We start from the raw sequence: 19,561 nt of genomic DNA, 5'->3' as shown, positions 1-19,561 counted from the left end.
GTATCAATGTATATCAAAAAAAACTTTTGAGATTTTTTTGAGATTTATATATTTATATATTATTATAATATTATATTTGAATATTTTATTTTTTGAAAAACAAGCAATCCAAACAGAGTGTCACTTTCCTCTTTCATAGTCATAAATTCTTCACCTCTTACCCTTAAAAGGAAAAAAAATAAAAAATCTTCCACTCTTTATCACCTTAAACATAGAAAAAGGTAAATTAAACTTTCAACCACATCAAAGTCAATGTCAGTACTTCTAATCAATTGTCTTCATCAAAACTTATCTACCACAGCAAACAAAAGTATAGACTCGTCACTGTAAATTGCCCCAATTTGACTTTTCTTCAATCAAATATCGTCCTAGAACATGTGAGACACTTGAGAATGAAAATAAAATCTCATATACAATTTCTCACTCGTTAACATGAGCATAATTTTTAAGAACAACTTTTTCTTCGTTTCCTATGTTTCTTCTGATGGGCGACTAGCTGAAACCCCTACCCGAATTTCACTTAAACCACTTAATTTTAAACATTTTTTTTCCATCACTCCTTGCCATACTAATAAATTTTGAGCTTTAGGATAACTATTCACAATTGTATAGTTTTACCATTGATTAAATCTCTATTTATCTTGCTTCGATTCAACAACCTATAGGAATAACAAATTCTCACGAGATCCTTTTTTCTAATCTCGTTTTTAACACCCAAAATCCATCTGACTTTTCATGATAAATTTTATGGTCCAATCTTCACGAACTAAATATTGCGGGACCAATTTTTGTGGCTTTGCTCGATCAGAACCGTATGTTATCAAGTTCACAGCTCACCTCAACATAGAGGAATGATACCTGACCTGGGAATGATGCGATTGTGCTTTCATCCAGCTCTATGCAGTTGTTTTATATTTTTTTGGAGCACAATACACTACATCGTTGTATTTCTTAAAAATATTAATATAAATGAATAATATATATGTATATATATATTCGATATAATGATGTAATGTGATTGTATACTAAATATTATAACAAATATAGTAATCGAGGAATCGGATTCAATACAATTGTACGTCCCCCAGATTCAATGATAACCATATGGGCCCATTTTTCTGTTTTTTTACCCAAAGAAAAGTCGACTCATTCTGACTATTCTTCTTCAACCAATTTAAAAAATAAATATTTTTCACAATGTTTTCCCAAAATCAGCATTAAAGATAATGACGGAATAAAATAAGTTCATCAAATTAACAACTTACGTAGGACTAGGAGAAGGCCAAGACACAAACATTAAAGTGCTTCTACCTAGGACTGATGATGCTTTCTGTTTCTTTATATTTTGAATCATGTGGAGTATCGAATAAGAAGAGCTAAGTGTCTCATTAATCGAAATTAATACTATTAGGAAGCTGGTCAGCCGCAGTTTTACTGAAAATTTCATTGCAATTGACTTAATAAGTTACAATTTTTATTACTCAAAATTCCTGCTGGTTGAAGAACGTAACGATTTGGATGAGCTGAAAGTCTACCTGCGGATATGAGCAATGAAAGAATCCATCTCCAAGCGACTAACACCACCTTCCATAACAGAATCCTTCACAGCTTTGGTCAATAGTTTGGCTCTCTTCTCCTTCAGCTGAATCCATCAATCTTCTCACAGCATTTTCAACAGTTATGGATGTCACAAGTTCAGTCTGCTTCGACCAATCCCTTACTATTAGACCAATTTTGAGCACCTTTTCCAGTAGTAGCGCGTTCTGGGCTGGTCAGAATGCATGGGCCATGCTGCCACGGGTACTCCCATGCTAATGCTTTCCATGCACGAGTTCCATCCGCATTGACTCATGAATCCACCAGTTGATGAATGTCCAAGAATCTCCAGTTGGGGAGCCCAATCCCTCACAACTATTCCTCTTCCTTCAATTCTGTTTTCGAATCCTTCAGGCAACCGAGCTCTCCTATGATCCTATCTTCTCCCTGGAAGACAGCTCCTTTGTCTGCATCCCTCAGTACCCATATAAATTTTTGCCCGCTTCTGTCTAGTCCAATTGCGATCTCCTCGGCTTCTTCGTCTGATATTGAAGTTGTTGAACCAAAGGAAATGAAAATGACCGAGTTTGTCCAGCCAATCCAGGCAATAGTGTCTCTTCTTTGAGTTTTTCTGCTTGTCTGAGTCAGTTATTCTGGATTTTGCAAGGAGGTCAAGGTATGGACCCTCTATACTACAAGTATTGAACAAGGAACCAGAGGTAATTGGCTTGTTATCATGTTGCAATTTTACAAAATCTATCAGCTATTGGGGGAAGCAGCTTTCAAGTGTTGGAAGATCTTCGAGAGGTTTGAGTAGTTCAGGCTCGGATATTCCAGGTTTCCCTTCTTGTTCCCAAACAAATGCGTAGACAGTGAAGGCTGAGACGCTTTGAAAGCAGTAGGCCTCTGCGTTCAGGATTAAACCCACATCCTGGATGACATATGGCATCAGAGAGTCATAAATAACTACCAATCTTCTTGTTGTGCCAGAAAGTTGTTGCAGAAGTGCGTAAACTGGCTAGCGGAGTTTGATCGATGCGTTGAACGCTGGGATGAGTTGTGTGGGAGATTTTGTTGTGGCATTTGTGTCGGGAGGGGTAGTTTCATAAGAAGGGATGGAAATTCATGGAAATGGATGTTGGAAATGGCAAGAGGATCCCAACCGTGGACGCCAACCTTTGCCTGGCGGTTGTGAGAGGCCGAGCCAACATAGTGAACAAGTATATCATGGGAGGAGATGAGGCGGGAGAGATGGAGGAGCTAGTTGACATGGCCTTGTGCTGGAAGGGGAACCATGACCACGGTTACTTCATGAATTTCTTGAATACTACCATTTTGGTTTTGGTTTTGGTTTTGGTTTTGGCAGTGGGCTGTAGAATGTTAAATTATGGCCATTGGAAAGGTTTGGGAATTGGAAATGTTAGAAAGCTCTCTATTTTTTCAGCTTGTTAGAATTGCTTTGATTATGTAAGGTGTATGATGACAGCTATAGGGTCCTTTTATTTTTAATTTTTTTGAAGGGTAAAATACAAAAAGCCCCATATGGTTAAGTTAACCTAGAGAAAAACCCCTTATGATTTCAAATCATATATTTTTTACCCCTCATGATTTGAGCTAATTTGAAATAGCAATGGAAATTGTCAAAACTAATGGAAGGAGACGAAATGACACAATTACCCTAATATATATATAAGCAATAAAAGACCATCTAATAACTATCCTATTAAATTAACTTACGAAGAAACTTCATATGGTTAAACTAACCTACAAAAAATCCCCCTATGGTTAAATGTTATTTTTATTTATTTATTTTGTGCATAGGAATAAGCTAAGTTGTATTTGGAAGTTTTCATTTATTTATTTTGTGTATAGAAATGAGGTGAGTTTTATTTGGAAATTTTTATTTATTTATTTTATGTATAAAAATAAGGTGAGCTGTATTCGGGAGTTTGGATTGTTTTTGAAAATTTTTGAGTTCTAAGGGGTTTAATAGGTATATCAATTAAAAATTTGATTTAAAAAATTATTTTCCATGTCAAACAACTTCAAACTCGTTAATTTAAATGATTGTATGATCAAATTTGAAACCGTAAAGGACTGGATTGTATAATTTGAAACCATAAAGGACTTTTTCTATAGGTTTGTTTAACCACATGGGGTTTTTATATATATTATAACTTTAAGGGTATAATAGGTTAAAAATTTGTTTGTTTTCCAAACCATAAGAGACTTTTTCTATAAGTTTGTTTAACCACAAGAGGCTTTTATGTATTATAAATCTAAGGGTATAACAGGTAAGTTAACTAAAGTTTGTTTGTGTCCAGTACAAATACTCACAAAAGAAACGCGTGTATTTCAAACCCGTTAGTTCAGATGATTTCTGTAGCTTTTTTAAATTAGTTTAAACCAAGAGATATCGGAGTGTATGTTTTGAAACTATAGGGGATTTTTTGTATGTTCACTTAATTTCAAGGAGCTTTTCTATATTTTACCCTTTTTTAAAATTAAGTGGGAGGTTTTGAACTTGAGATTTCACTGACATCTCCTCCCCAGTCCCACTCGACCCATTCCTTACCAAGTCCTTGTTAGTTTAAGGTAGATTCAGTTGACTATAGTGTTTTCTATTCGAATAACCTAGCAGACTTAGATTGCAAATGCAAGTCAATAAAATTTCTGGTTTTTAACCCAAAGAAAAGTGGACTCATTCTGATTATTCATCCTCAATCAATTTAAACAGTAAAGAATTTTCACAATGTTTTCCCAAAATCAGCATTAAAGAAAAAGGGCATTGGAAAAGTAATAAAGAAAAAGCATCACCATATTGCACTAACGTATTCAATGCTCTCCAATTGCTGGAAAAACTAATGGCTGATCATGCACCATTAGTAAACTTTAATCCGAGATGTTACACTTTGATTTGAACATTCAATCCTTTTGTCGTTATACGACGAAGACCAAAACCTGATTGTCAGCTGTACCTTCGTCTTCTGCTGGACAACTATTTCTTGTTGAATTCCACGCCTGCAATAGATATTTTAATCCCTCTTTCAACGTTGATCTTAAGACAAAGCAACTAACAAGTCCAGAAGGTTGTGGAAGTAGTTTTTTTTCAGAAAGTTCCGTTAGAACGACATCTTCAAGATTGGAAATTGCTTTGTCAGCGGAAGCCCGCAATAGACGACTAGCCATACAATAACAATAAAACATGAAAAAAATATTAGTTTTCTTGTTTATTTCGTATCCACTAAAGATTGAATGATGTAATTTCTTTGATGAACTGAAAACTGCCAAATTACATTTTTGCTGGATGAATTAGGTTTGATTATTTTTGGTTGGACAAAGACAAAATGTCCAGCGGACTATCGTGCCAAGCTCTGTTTTCATCTCCAAAGAGCATGTTCACTTTAATTGCCTGTTTGTTTTCTAAGATTCCCATTTCTCAAAATTTTGATATTTATCAGCTTTAACTTCTAAAGACAGTGACAGAGCCAGGATCTTTGTGTAGGTGTACAATAATATTAGTTTAAACTTACAATGTATTGATTTGTAGATTTTTAGAACATTGTATATTCATTACTAGGGGGAAAAGCCCGCACGTACCTGTAATTAAAGATGGTTAATAATTATTATTTGGTATTTTGTAGTATAAGAAGTGAAGTATGACAATTTTATTATTTAATATTAGACAGAAAAATCATAAGTTACACATTGAGTCAAAAAATATAATATGCTATGAAACATAATTATAAGATACGATCAACCACTTTGCTTTTAACTTAATAGAATAAAAGACCTAATTATATCTGCCCATGCACTTTAGAGATATTAAAATCTATTGTTTAGTTTGAATTTGATCTTGATATGAGAGCAATCTACTACATCATCTTGTCATATAACTGAGATTGGAACAATTAGCATATTTAAAGAAATCATTGCTAGTCGAATTTCGGTTCTTGCAAGATAAATTCTTGAATTTATATTGATTCCAATGACATATCATCACGAGACCTTCACATTGACCAATCAATTAATTATAATTTATTGTATGATTTAGGACATATAACAAAGCATCTCCTTCTCGATAGGGGTTAAAATGACGAAACATCAGTTTTTGAATTAGTTGCAAAGATATACAACAACTAACACGCTAATCTAGAGGAATAATTACCTCAAAATAAGTACTAAAGCAACTTAACCCACTCAATTCACGAAAACAATTAAAAGCAATAGAGTACATATTTTAGATTTGTAGCCAAATAGTTTTAAGTAGATAGTTAAACACATTGGCAAATTAAATGAAGTAAAAATTGCCTAAATGGAATCATCTATAAAGTAACAAATGATTTGAAAATTATCGTAACTAATAGTTAAAAAGAAATAGATGCAATCTATAAATGAAAAAAATTATGATAATAAACTTATTTTATACCACAAATAACAATTAACAAAAGTGATCTCTTCCCTATCAAGTCTATCTAACATGGACAATTAAATTAAAACACTAAAAAATTATTGCACATACAACTGGCAAGATTACAGATTTCTTACAACCAAAAAGTAGATTGTGTTGAGTATGTCTTAGTAGCTCACATCAGAACTTTTATAAAGAAGTATCTCTTCTTGGTAGTTATAAATATAGTGGATTTAAGTGAGTTTAATTATGCTAAGAGTATCAACCCAAGTGCCATATGCACCAATCCAAGAGAATTTTAGAGAGTCCAGACCCTAGTCTAAGAGAGGTTTTGGTTTGGCATCAAACCAAAAGAGTAAGTCATGGGCCTTTCGGCCATTAAGTATTTAGTGCTATTTAACCTCTTTTGGATTTTCAGTTTTAGATGCCTTTTGGATCTGAAAATTTTTTTCTAGGATTTTGTACTCTATTTTGGTTATAATAAATGTGCTACCCTTTTGCCCGTGAACGTAGGTCAGTTTGACAGAATCACGTAAATTTTGTATTTCTTTGTTTGATTTATTTGTTTTGTTATTGTCATTATTGAATTGCCAAGGACCCTATTATTCTCATTGGTCAATTTCCTGATAGTAGATCTAACAAACTGGTATCAGAATTTATTTGAAAACTTTGAATTTTGTGGCAACAATGACAACAACAAAGATTGTTGTTGAGAAATTCGATAGAAATGTCAACTTCAGGATGTGACGGCTCAAGATGGAGGCCATTTTGATTCAAGATGGAGTTGATTTAGCGATACAGGAAATTAAGAAAAAGTCAAAGAATTTGATAGATGCAAATTTTGTCGAGATGGATAAGAAGACGAGATATAGTATTATTTTAAATCTCTCTGACAAGATTTTACGAGAGGTAGCCACTGAGATTGCGATAAAGGTCATATGAGACAAGTTTAAGGCCTTGTATATGAAGAAAACAGTTGAGAATCAGTTTTATTTTAAGCAAAGTTTGTATATGTTTGGCTTGACTGAAGGTACATCTATACTCTCATATCTTGATAAATTTAATTTCATTATTATATATTTGGAGAATATAGATTCAAAAATTGATGATGAGAATCAAACTCTATTAATTTTGTATTCCCTTCCCCAATATTATGATTTATGGAAAAAAAATTTGTATCGAGAAATTAAATATGTATTAAAATCTAAGTAGCGGATAGATAGGAATATTACTGGAGAATTTAATGGAGGTCAGGCGGAAGGTCTGGTTGTTAGCGGTAGAATCGAGAAAAGAGAATTCGACAGTAGTAGATCTAAATTTAGATTTAAATTCAGACATAGAAATTTAAAATGTAATTATTGTCATAAAATGGGGCACATTAAGATAAATTATTTTAAATTGAAAAATAGATTGAAGTAAAACGAGAAACTTGGTAAGAAAAATATTGAAACTGTCGAAACTGGTATTGCAACTGATGAGAATGAAAGAAATATTTTCTTTGTGACTGATAATAGGATAAGATTTAAAAATAAATGAATTTTAGATTTGGGGTGCTCTTATCACATTTGTCCTAATAGAAATTTATTTTTTACTTATGAATCTTGTAATGGCAGAATTATTTTGATGGGCAATAATGTCGTTTATGATGTTGATAAGGGTACAGTCAGAATTAAAATGCATGATGGTATTATGAGAATGCTCACTAATGTTAGACATATTCCTGATTTGAAAAAGAATCTCATCTCTTTGGGCACCTTGGAGACTCTTAGGAGCAAATACACAGCTAAAAATTGAGTTATGAAGATTTTTTGAAATGCTCTTGCTGTAGTGAAAGCTTACAGGGTTGGTAGTTTATATATTTTATAGGAATTTACTGTCACAGGTTCGGTTGTAGTTTTGTCATCATCATCTTTATCTAATTCTGATATTACAAAATTGTGGCATATACGTTTGGGACATATGAGCAAGTAAGATTGGGGTATACTGAGCAAAAGGAGCTTTCTTTGCGATCAGAGTACTGGGTTATTTAAATTCTGTGAACATGTGTCTTTGGGAAGCAAAAAGAGTTAGTTTCAGTTCACCAGCAATCCAAAAGACGAAAAGTACTCTTGACTATATTCATTCAAATTTATGAGATCCATCTCGTGTTTCGTCTAAGGGTGGTGTTAGGTATATGTTAACTTTTATTGATAATTTTTTCAGAAAAGCTTGGGTTTATTTTTTTAAACATAAGAATAATATTTGCCTTACTTTCAAGCAATGAAAAGTTTTGATTGAAAAATAGACAGGTAAACAGATCAAGCAATTTCGAACAGATAATGATATGAAATTTGTGAAAGAAAATTTGATGATTTTTGTAAAAATAAAAGAATTGTTCGACATCGCACTGTCAGGATGACACTTCAACAAAATGGTATGGTCGAACATATGAATAGAACGCTTTTAGAGAGAGTGAGGTGCATGATCTCTAATGGAGAATTGACAAAGGACTTTTGGACAGAAACAATCTTTATGGCCTGTTATATTATCAACCGTGCTCCTTTTACAACTCTTGATTTCAAAACTCCTGAGAAAGTTTGATCAGGTACTCCTGTTGATTATTTTGATCTAAAAATTTTTGAATATCCAGCATACATGTATGCAATGATGAAAAATTAAAGTCTCGTGCTAAAAAGTGTATTTTTCTTGGATATGCTTTTAGGCTAAAAGGACACAGATTGTGGTATCCTGATTCCAAATTTTTAAAATTTATATGTACTAGAGATGTTACTTTTGATGAATTCTCTGTGTTATCTTTCAAGAAAGAGTCTTATAGTTCTTGTCATGCAGATGATAGCATGCAGAAGCGGGTAGAGCTTGAAATTTGTAGTTCTGATCCTTCTATTGAATAAGTACCAGTAGATGCATCTGAATCTATTGATACAAATAATTCAGAAGAGGAAGAATATTTCATTGCCAAACATAGATCAAGGAAGGATATTCGACTACCACAAAGATATGCAAACTTGATTGCATATGCTTTGTCTATTGTAGAACAAACTGATGTAATTGGTGAACCTACTACCTATTCAGATGCAGTTTGTTGTGATGACTTTGCTAAGTGATTGATTGTAATGAATGAAGATATTGAATCTCTCCATCGAAATGAAATTTGGATTCTTGTGAAGCCGCCTTCAGATAAGATGACAGGGTGTCGAGCCTGTGCAATAATAATTACCTACTCAAGAAAAATATAAATTTTGTATATAGCGGTGAGTAGGGTCGAATTCACAGGGATTGGGGGATAATTTGTTTCTTCTAGAGTTCAACGCATGGAGAATTTTTGGAAAATATAAATTCACTAATTAACTAACTAATGAAACAACTAATAGAAATAAACAAGAATTAATCAATAACCAATACGACTCAAGCCAAAGGTGAAACGTTTCAGACACGGTCCATTCAACTGATCATCGATACAAAGATAATTCAATTACTCATTACTAGATTGGTTATAGTTGTCATACACGCGATGAACAACCAGCCTTTCCTTAATTTCTCGATAGTTAAAGTACGACCGTTAACTATTTCTCTAACCAAGAAATAACCCTAGGTACGACCGTAGGATTTAATTACTCGATTGCATTAATAATTAGAAAAACCTAACCCTAACCAACAAACACGCTACGAGGGTTTGTTTAAGTTAGATCATACGTTTCTCTAACATGAAACCAATCACGCTAGTCGCCACTGGTATTAATCAATTGAACAATTACGGATTCAATCAATTAATTTGGCATTAGATCATTAGGTTAATTCGAATATCGGACCCTTGACATTCAAATAACATTACAAGCATAAGCAATTAAATCAGGAGACGTACAAATACCAATGAATAAAATAAATAAATAAAATAATTCGATCTCACAGATATTTGGAACCGCGCCTTCAAGTTGCCTTTGACTAGATGAAAGGTTTAGCCACGCCGCATAAATAAATCTTCACGCAAATTAATTGAGTGCAAAGGCATCCCGTTTTTCACTTGAAAGCAAGAGTAAAAGATGTTTTTCCCGTTGAAAAATATTGTCGAACAGTTGGCGTGCGCCTGACAAAAGGAAAAAGAAGGAAAAACTAAAGATAAACTAAACTATCCTAAAACTATTGATAACCCGCCTCTGTACGCTTGTCCTTGTTTTTAAAAGCCAAAAATGACTAATGCTATCTCCAGTGGTCACGCGAGCAAATTGGGAGTCCAAGTACAAGAGGAAAGCCCCTGCCAATTCCACTTTTCTTGTTTCCTCTTGGTAGGAGGACTCCTACACGTACAAGTCAACTACCAGTAAATAAAAGCTCTCCATCAGCACCCGAAAATAGAGTTTTTGTAGCACCATGCGGGCCCAACTTGTATATCCACCGGAGGCTCTAGTGTGTGCAGGATTTTTCTCAATAAAATCTCCTTTTTAGCATTTATTAGTTCCACTTCCTGTAGATAGGTCCAAATACCAAATATAAGTATATATTAACAATTTAAAACAATATTTAGTAAGGACAAATGGGAAAATTAACAGTAAAATTACTAACAATTAACACCCTATCAATTCCCCTCACACCTGAATCATGCTTGCCCTCAAGCATGAGAACAACAATTGAACACCAAAATTTGACAATGGACATTACTCCAACTGTTGCATTGCTAAAGTACCAAGAAAAATATATATCAAGCATCACAGGTCAAGATCCAGGAAAAATCACCCCAGTTAGTTTCTAAACCACCAACTCCTCCAAATTATAGCAAACTAATCTAAGAAAAGGGAATGACGCTCAACATTTATCAGCAAATGGTCCAACTATTAACCAAAATCTCAACATTAAATCCATAATTAGTCCATCTGACTTATATCACACACTAAAACAACCTTCGCTTTTTATCACTTTTTTCTATTTTGCTCTTTTTTTCTTTTTAATAATAACAAAAGACTTACTTTCTAACCATTAGAGCCTTTTGACGCGAATTCCAACATTTGTCAGATGAAGGAGCCCGGTTACTCAGCTCCGATCGCTATAAAATCACATACTCATAGTGATCACTACCTTTTGACGTGAGAATCGACACTTTTGGTGAAAATTCTCGGTTACTCAGTAGTGACCCTAGCGAGGTACAATCAATTTTTATTTGCAGCCATATAGCACAATAATTGAAAATAACACAAAAGCAACAGCAACCAGCCGCATATTTCCAAACATGGAGAACTAAAATTAATAACTGAACCAATTCACATGAAAAATGCCAACAATCATTCCCTATGCTTAGAAAAATTAACCAAAATTTAGAAGAGTCAAGCAATTACTGATATTCACCAAAGAGAAGTTCTTGAACTCAACCACATTAACTTGATATCCTTTTTATTACTAAAACTCGGCAATAGCAGAATTAGAGACAACAATCCAACATCAAAACTTGGTATTCGTATAAGAACTGACTACTAGAAAAAAGAAAAAAAAAAGAAAATACACGAAAGATGGACAAAAACAAACTAAAAATAAAGGAAAAACCTCTAGAAACTAAAAACTGAAAAAACTAGCACCACAACTAATCCTCCCCCCCCACTCCTAAATGACACATTGCCCTCAATGTGATAAATAAATAGTAATAGTAAGAAGAAGGGCAACAGAACTTCCCTGAAATCACGGGGACCGTGGCGGGGTCACAGCGGTGGGTGAGGCAGGAATGGTGGGTTGGGTTGGGGTAGGCTGAGGTCGAGAGGCTCTGGACCTAGAAGAGAACTTTGGTCGTACCATTGTCGCTAACAGGCAACTCAATCAACAGAAACAAAATTGTCAACAGATAGAGGAACAAGTAAATGCAAATCAATAGAAATCAATATCCTCTAGTGAAGTCAATAATCAACCCAATAAGCACAGGTATCTCCCAATTTAAAAGGGTAATGCACAATAAATGGCCTACCAAATTAGCAATGTAAAGCCCTGAGCAATTTACGCCCAACAATTCAATCAATACCGGAAAACCACCCCAAACAATGCAACAGTTAAACTCAACAGACAAAGGACGTCCAACCAATTTCACTCAAACAAACTAGGAGCAGTGCGAGTGACTAAACAAAGCAACAAATATCAGCAATTGGACACAAATCCACCCAAAATCTCAACAACTGTCTCCAATTGGACAGTCAATTACCCAATTCAACCTGCTAAAAGTAGCAAATGACCCAAGAAATCGGCAATTTCAGCAACCACAGTTCAAAACGTGAACAACAACCGAATCACAAGGTTATTAGCTCGCAATCAGACAGGCAACCACATAAAATCAACGAATGTATTCAAAACACCCCAACCAGTACCACTGGTGCAAGCACAGGGAAAAATTAAATCAAATGGCCAACCGAAAGCACTGATAACACCAAGCAATACCAGAAATAGAAGAGACCAAAATGGTAGTCAATTTGGGCAAATAACTCCCAAGTCAACCCCAAATATGCAATAGAAGCCCCAAACAAAGCACAGGTTTAAAAATCAAGCAATATACCTCTTGCTATTATCCACCCAGAAACCCAGGAAAATGGCAACAACTCCAGCAATTTAAAATCTAGGAAAGTATGAACGACAGAGAGGAAAAGCAATACCTCCACCTGTCAGTTTGTTTGACAGGTGGTGATGGCGTGGCAGAGGAGAGAAACGCGAGGGAGGCGGTTGTGGCGAGCTGGGCTGCTGCGGTTGGCTTGCGACAGCGGCGAGCGAGGGAGATGAATCGCGCGCGGTGGAGAGGAGGAGCGGCGAGCGCAATTGACGATTGCGGGTAAAGAGTGGGTATGGCGGAGGCGGCGGCAGCTGTGGGAGATGGGTGACTGACAAGCGCGCGGTTGTCGGGCAAGGAGGAGGAGAGAGAGAGAGATCTGGTGGCTAACGCGGCTGCGGATGTGGAGACGCTCTGATGGCAGAGTGTCGGCCGAAAAAGAAAAGAAGGAAAAAGAAGAAACCAGGTAGCGGGGAAGAAGAAGAAAAGGGAAAGAAAGAAGAAAAAGAAAGAAAGAAAAGAAGAAGAAAAAGAAAAAAAGTTTTTTTTCTTTTGGAATTTTTTTTATTCGAATTTTGAACACCAAAACTAAAAATGAAAACGGAAAATTACTTTTATTTTAAAAATTTTTATTTTTATTTTTGAAAATGAAAAATTATTTTCTTTGTTTTTGGGTCGTCAAACACAGCGTGGGCACGCCAAGATTATAAAACGTCCATGATCTCAGGAGTCACTAACACCGCGTGGGTACGTCAAGATTGCATTTCCTTCCAATGTCGCGAGATGTTGAGATTTGATCAACATGGCGCAGGCACGCCAAGATTGGTAAACGTCCACTGACCTTTGGAGTCACTGACACCGCGTGGGCACGTCAAATTCCTGTCCTGACCACAGTGGAGGAAAATATTAAAATCGACTACCACCCAAATGAGAAACGAAAAAACGAAAGAATTAAACAACGAAAAAATGATAAAACCAATACTTGAATTGCCTCCCAAAAAGCGTCTTTCTTTAACGTCTTTGGCTAGATGTTGTCATTTTGTTCAGGGAGGATAAAATCTTGTGGCTCGTTTCAGTACTTCATTCTCTATATAGTCCTGATAGTTCTCGTAAATAGAGTAATCGTTCTGCACACGAGCTACGATCTTCCATGAACTAGTAGATGGCGCTAAACCAGTCAACAATAATCTGGATTCTTCACTCACTCCTCCATCACGCGCATTTATTGGTTCAAAATACTTTGCTATTGCCACTCTTAACTTATTTCTGTCATGAAATTCAAAATTTTCTGGTATAATAAAGACAATTTCATTAACAGGAATTGAAGAATAAGAGTCAGGAGAATATTGATTAAGGAATGGAGAAGATGTTACCGCATTTGGAGATTGTTCATTGGATTCATTCACTTGGACGAGTTGATGTTGGGATCTCATTTCTTGCACTTCAACTTCCTTTTCAATTGCATCTTTAGATCCATTTTCTTGAAACTCTTGTAGCTCCATGTCACTTGTTAGGATAATTGCACTCTCATCTTCTTCAAGGTCGATGTTGGTTTGTGAGGGTAATTTTTCACTCATGTGAGAAGCTAATTGCGTTATCCTGAATATCAATAGATGTACCTGATCCGCCATCTCGGATATCAATAGTTGCACTTGATCCGCCATCGCTTGTATCTCCTGATGAAAGTGATATGTATTAGCAACTAGTAATTCCATCATTTCTTCAAGAGACATACCTGACATGGGTGATGGTTGTTGAGACTCTTGCTGTTGAAAACCCATTGGCCTGGTCGCATAACTGAAATTGGAATCATCCCATCATCCTGGATCATACCCATTTGAATAGGGGTCATACCACGTTTGATATTGAGGTGAAAAATCTCCAAAAGTATCTATTGGAGCACTTCGGCCATCTTGAAATGCGAGGTATATGTTGGTTGAATGATCTGAGACAAAATAACTTTCACAATTTGCAACAGCCAATTGATTATTAGAAAAAGCATGAGTCTCATAACCCCTTCTAGAAATAAAATCCAGGCTATCACCAAAATACGGAATCTTAGCAGTCATAAACTATATATATAAAAAAAAAAAGAGAAAAAGGAAAAAAAAAGAAGAAAACAAGATGAACTAAAAAGAAACAAATTAATTAGGCACCAATCCCCGGCAACGGCGCCAAAAATTGACAGGGTGTCGAGCCTATGCAATAATAATTATCTATTCAAGAAAAATATAAATTTTGTATATAGCGGTGAGTAGGGTCGAATCCATAGGGACTGGGGATAATTCTTTTCTTCTAGAGTTCAACGCATGGGGGATTTTTGGAAAATATAAATTCACTAATTAACTAACTAATGAAACAACTAATAGAAATAAACAAGAATTAATCAATAACCAATGCGACTCTAGCCAAAGGTGTAACTTTTCAGACACGATCCATTCAACTGATCATCGATGTAAAGATAATTCAATTACTCATTACTAGATTGGTTATAGTTGTCATACACGCGATGAACAACCAGCCTTTCCTTAATTTCTCGATAGTGAAGGTACGGCCGTTAACTATTTCTCTAACCAAGAAATAACCCTAAATACGACCGTAGGATTTAATTACTCGATTGCATTAATAATTAGAAAAGCCCAACCCTAACCAACAAACACGCTATGAGGGTTTGTTTAAATTAGATCATACGTTTCCCTAACATGAAACCAATCACGCTAGTCGCCACTGGTATTAATCAATTGAACAATTACGGATTCAATCAATTAATTTGGCATTAGATCATTAGGTTAATTCGAATATCGGGCCCTTGACATTCAAATAACATAACAAATATAAGCAATTAAATCAGGAGACGTACAAATACCAATAAATAAAAAAATAAATAAAATAATTCGATCTCACAGATATTTGGAACCGCGCCTTCAAGTTGCCTTCGGCTAGATGAAAAGCTTAGCCACGCCGCATAAATAAATTTTCACGCAAATTAATTAAGTGCAAAGGCATCCCGTTTTTCACTAGAAAACAAGAGTAAAAGATGTTTTTCCCGTTGAAAAATATCGTCGAACAGTTGGCGTGCGCCTGACAAAAGGAAAAAGAAGGAAAAACTAAAACTAAACTAAACTATCCTAAAACTATTGATAACCCGCCTCTGTACGCTTGTCCTTGTTTTTAAAAGCTAAAAATGACTAATGCTATCTCCAGTGGTCCCGCGAGCAAATTGGGAGTCCAAGTACAAGAGGAAAGCCCCTGCCAATCCACTTTTCTTGTTTCCTCTTGGTAGGAGGACTCCTACACGTACAAGTCAACTACCAATAAATAAGAGCTTTCCATCAGCACCCGAAAATGGAGTTTTTGTAGCACCATGCGGGCCCAACTTGTATATCCACCGGAGGCTCTAGTGTGTGCAGGATTTTTCTCAATAAAATCTCCTTTTTAGCATTTATCAGTTCCACTTCCTGTAGATAGGTCCAAATACCAAATATAAGTATATATTAACAATTTAAAACAATATTTAGTAAGGACAAAGGGAAAAATTAACAGTAAAATTACTAACAATTAATACTCTATCATAAGAAAATTGTTAGATGCAAATGAGTCTTCAAGAAGAAAGAAGTAATTCCAAGGGTCGAAAATGTAAGGTACAGAGTACGATTGGTTGCAAAGAGTTATAATTAGGTACAAGATGTTGACTTTAATGAAATATTTTCACCTATTGTTAAGTATAATTCTATTTGTATTTTGCTTGCTTTAGTTGTCATGTATAATTTGGAATTGGAACAGTTTGATATTAAGACAGCTTCTTGCATGGTGAACTTGAAGAGAAAATTTATATGAAACAACCTCAGAGATTTGAAATTGAGGAGAGGAAGATTATGTTTGTTTACTAAAGAGATCCTTATGTGGATTAAAGCAATCTCCAAGACATTGGTATCAGAGTTTCAGGTTTTGAATCATGGTCAGATTTTGGGTTCTTAATGACAATAATAGGTTTTGCATGTTACAGAAAGCGAAGAAAAAAAATTTTTTGTTGGAGTTTAGCTGGGTTTTGGAGAAAAGTTATTTGGCCTATTGGAACTCTTGAGGGTTTTAAGAAGAAAGTGGATCATAATTGTTATGTTTGTGGTTTTGTAGCTTATTGAGATCTGTTGAACCTTTTATGATTTTTGGCCCTTTAGAACTTGTTGAACCTTTTGCATCTTGGTTCGTTGGTGGCTCGTTGGGACTTTTGTGATTCATTGAGATCCATTGAAACTTTTATGGAGAAGGTGGAGTGTTTGCTATTTTTTTACTATTTACCGATATTGGATACACGCCAAATTGGAGATTTGTTGAGTATGTCTTTATATCCCACATCGAGACTTTTATAAAGAGATATCTTCTCTTGGTAGTTATAAATATAATGAATTTAAGTGAATTTAATTGTGATAAGGGTATCAATCCAAGTGCCATATGCACCAGTCCAAGAGAGTTTTAGGGAGCCTATGTCCCAGTCTAAGAGGTGTTTTAGTTTGATATTAAACCAAAAGAGCAAGTCATGGGCCTTTGGGTCATTAAGCATTTAGTGCTATTTAGACTCTTTTGTATTTTAAGTTTTAGATGCTTTTTGGACCTGAAAATTATTTCGTAGGGTTTTGTACTCTTTCTTTTGTACTCTCTTTTGATTATAGTAAATATGCTATCCGTTCGCCCGTGGACGTAGGTCAGTTTGACCGAATCACATAAATTTTATATTTCTCTAATTGATTTATTTGTTTTATTTTTGTCATTATTGAATTGTCAAGAACCTTATTATTTTCATTGATCAATTTTCTAGAACCAGACCTAACAAATTAGCTAAAGAAAACATACTCATTGAGAAAGGTGTTGCAAAATGGGAAAGAGAAGTAGCTAATAAAACAAACATCCGAATTCAATAGATTGCATGATTGTGGTGGAACAAATCTGTAAGTAAATGAAATAAATTTGAATAAATGGGGGTTACTATGGTAACGGCCAAGAAATCAAACTTTTTTATTAATTGGTATTAATTGTGTCTTAAAATCTATATATTATAAGTTTGCATATAACTGATGAGAAAAGCTTTAGAAAATTAAGAGATTTAGATGTTAACACAATTAAATGATTAGAAGGGCTTTTATGTAATTTCACTAAAGTACAAGTTGAATTCAATTCTATCCAATGTTTAATCAGATATCAAACACTGTCACATGTCAAACTTATTCTTAACATTAAATGTCTAAAAAGACATCTCAGTAATTACAACAAAACCAAATTAGCTATAATGACACGTATTTAATACTCCAATTGCACTTCAAACGCTCTTACATTTCCAAAATAGCCCTACCCTTGCGGTTGAAATGTAAATAGCATATTTACTCTAAACTCATTTTTATATATTATAAAATGATACAAGTGATAGTAAGATAATTGTACGCTTTATTCGTTGATGTTTGGTCTTGATTTTGGCTACTTATGGTCCAGAGTAATGGGTTTCTACTCATAATTGGCATATGCGTCTGTTGCAGGCAATTGGTATTAAAAGTGGCAAAAAGAAGTGAATTTTCAGAAAATCAATCCTTACAGGGCGTGCCCACGTCAGAGACCGTAGGGTTGCGTGAAAAAGACGGACTGCGTGGACCATCCCTGGATGCTGCCGCAATCCTTGGGAGACATGCTGGAAGATACGTGGGATTAGGAAACCTTTTCAGAGAGGACTTTTGACAACAATTGAAGGGAGAAAATAAGGAAGCAATCCTTTATAGAAACAAACTTCGATTTGGCAAGGAGGAGGGTGACGTAAAGACTTTAAAAGGAAGACTGCAATAGACTAGGAATCATCTTCTATCTTTTGACCTTTTATCCTGTTCACTTTGATTTTGTTTTTTCCTTCGGTACGTGAGGAGGACTAGCCGCCGTACCTTTTACTTCTTCAATAACGACATTACTTTGAAGCTATGAATTGCATAATCGGCATGAGATCAAGCTAAGTACTTTTATCTAGTTGAGGAGTAATCAAAACCCGGTGCACGAACAATTATGAGATCATTTTAATTGTTTTGCTCTAATTTAAATTTCACGTTCGTGGGTATTTAATTATTCTTTGTTTTAACAGCCTATTATTGTTTGCATTTATTGGATCAATATGGTCTGTTGTTCAATTGTCTGAATAGTATATTGCCAATTAGGACAAGGGTGCGTATCACTTGATTGTCTTAAATTAGTGGCGAACGGGACAATTTCATTGCCTCACAAGCAGTCTAATCGGTGCCCATAGGAATAATTAATTTAGCTGAAATGAACCCGCATGTGTGTTTGTTAAGTAGAATTGGGTCTTTCTGATTTCTAAAGTTGTGAATAGATTAAATCTTTTGAGCGTCTCTAAGGTTATCTAATTTACAAGAGGGTAGTTTAAGAGCGTCTCTGAACTACCATATAATTAAGGAGAGATTGGTGGTTTGGCGGTTGTCGAATTGCTTTAACCAATTTATTTGTGAATGTGTGAATTAATTCAGGTATTTATGATCAATTGCGTGAACCGGTGCCGCGATTATCTCCTTGACTTGATTGTGTCAATTAAGTGTTTATTACATTCTTTAGTTATTGCACTTATTGCAATTATTTAGTTAGTGACCTTACATCTTTAATTTGTTTCTTTTATCTCTTTTCCAAAAATTTCCCAATTATCTGTGTGTGATAAGTCTACCGGTTCTCTGGGGAAACGACCCTACTCACCACTATACTCATTCAGTTTTGGTAGTAGGTCTAATATAAATTTTATTTTTGGTAGTTTGACAGCCACCAAATTTTGGCGCCATTGCCGGGGAGCTGGTGCTTGAAGTGATTTATCGCACAGGCTTGTTTAGCCTTTGTTTTATGCCTCGATCTTCCCGCACATGAAGACTCGAATTTGATCCCGAAATCGAGAAAATCGTAAGGAGGTTGACGAAAGAGACGAAGTTGCAAAAGCAAAAAGCTTTAGCGGCACAACCATCTGGACTTGAGCAAAATTCGGACTTAAGTGATTCATTAGTTGACCTGGAAGCAAACTTGCCTGGACCCAACGAGACAATGGCAACCCAAAGGACATTGAGGGAGCTTGC

General features: G+C 35.1%; 1 pseudogene; it reads right to left on the bottom strand.

The window, feature by feature from the left end:
* Positions 1-1,531: 1,531 nt before the first annotated feature.
* On the bottom strand, positions 1,532-2,841 carry LOC113776510 (annotated as a pseudogene).
* Between the last annotated feature and the right edge of the window lie 16,720 nt (positions 2,842-19,561).

The sequence above is a fragment of the Coffea eugenioides genome, chromosome 6, assembly GCF_003713205.1.
Source record: "Coffea eugenioides isolate CCC68of chromosome 6, Ceug_1.0, whole genome shotgun sequence".
Lineage (NCBI taxonomy): Eukaryota > Viridiplantae > Streptophyta > Magnoliopsida > Gentianales > Rubiaceae > Coffea > Coffea eugenioides.
This window is presented reverse-complemented; position numbering and strand designations above follow the sequence as displayed.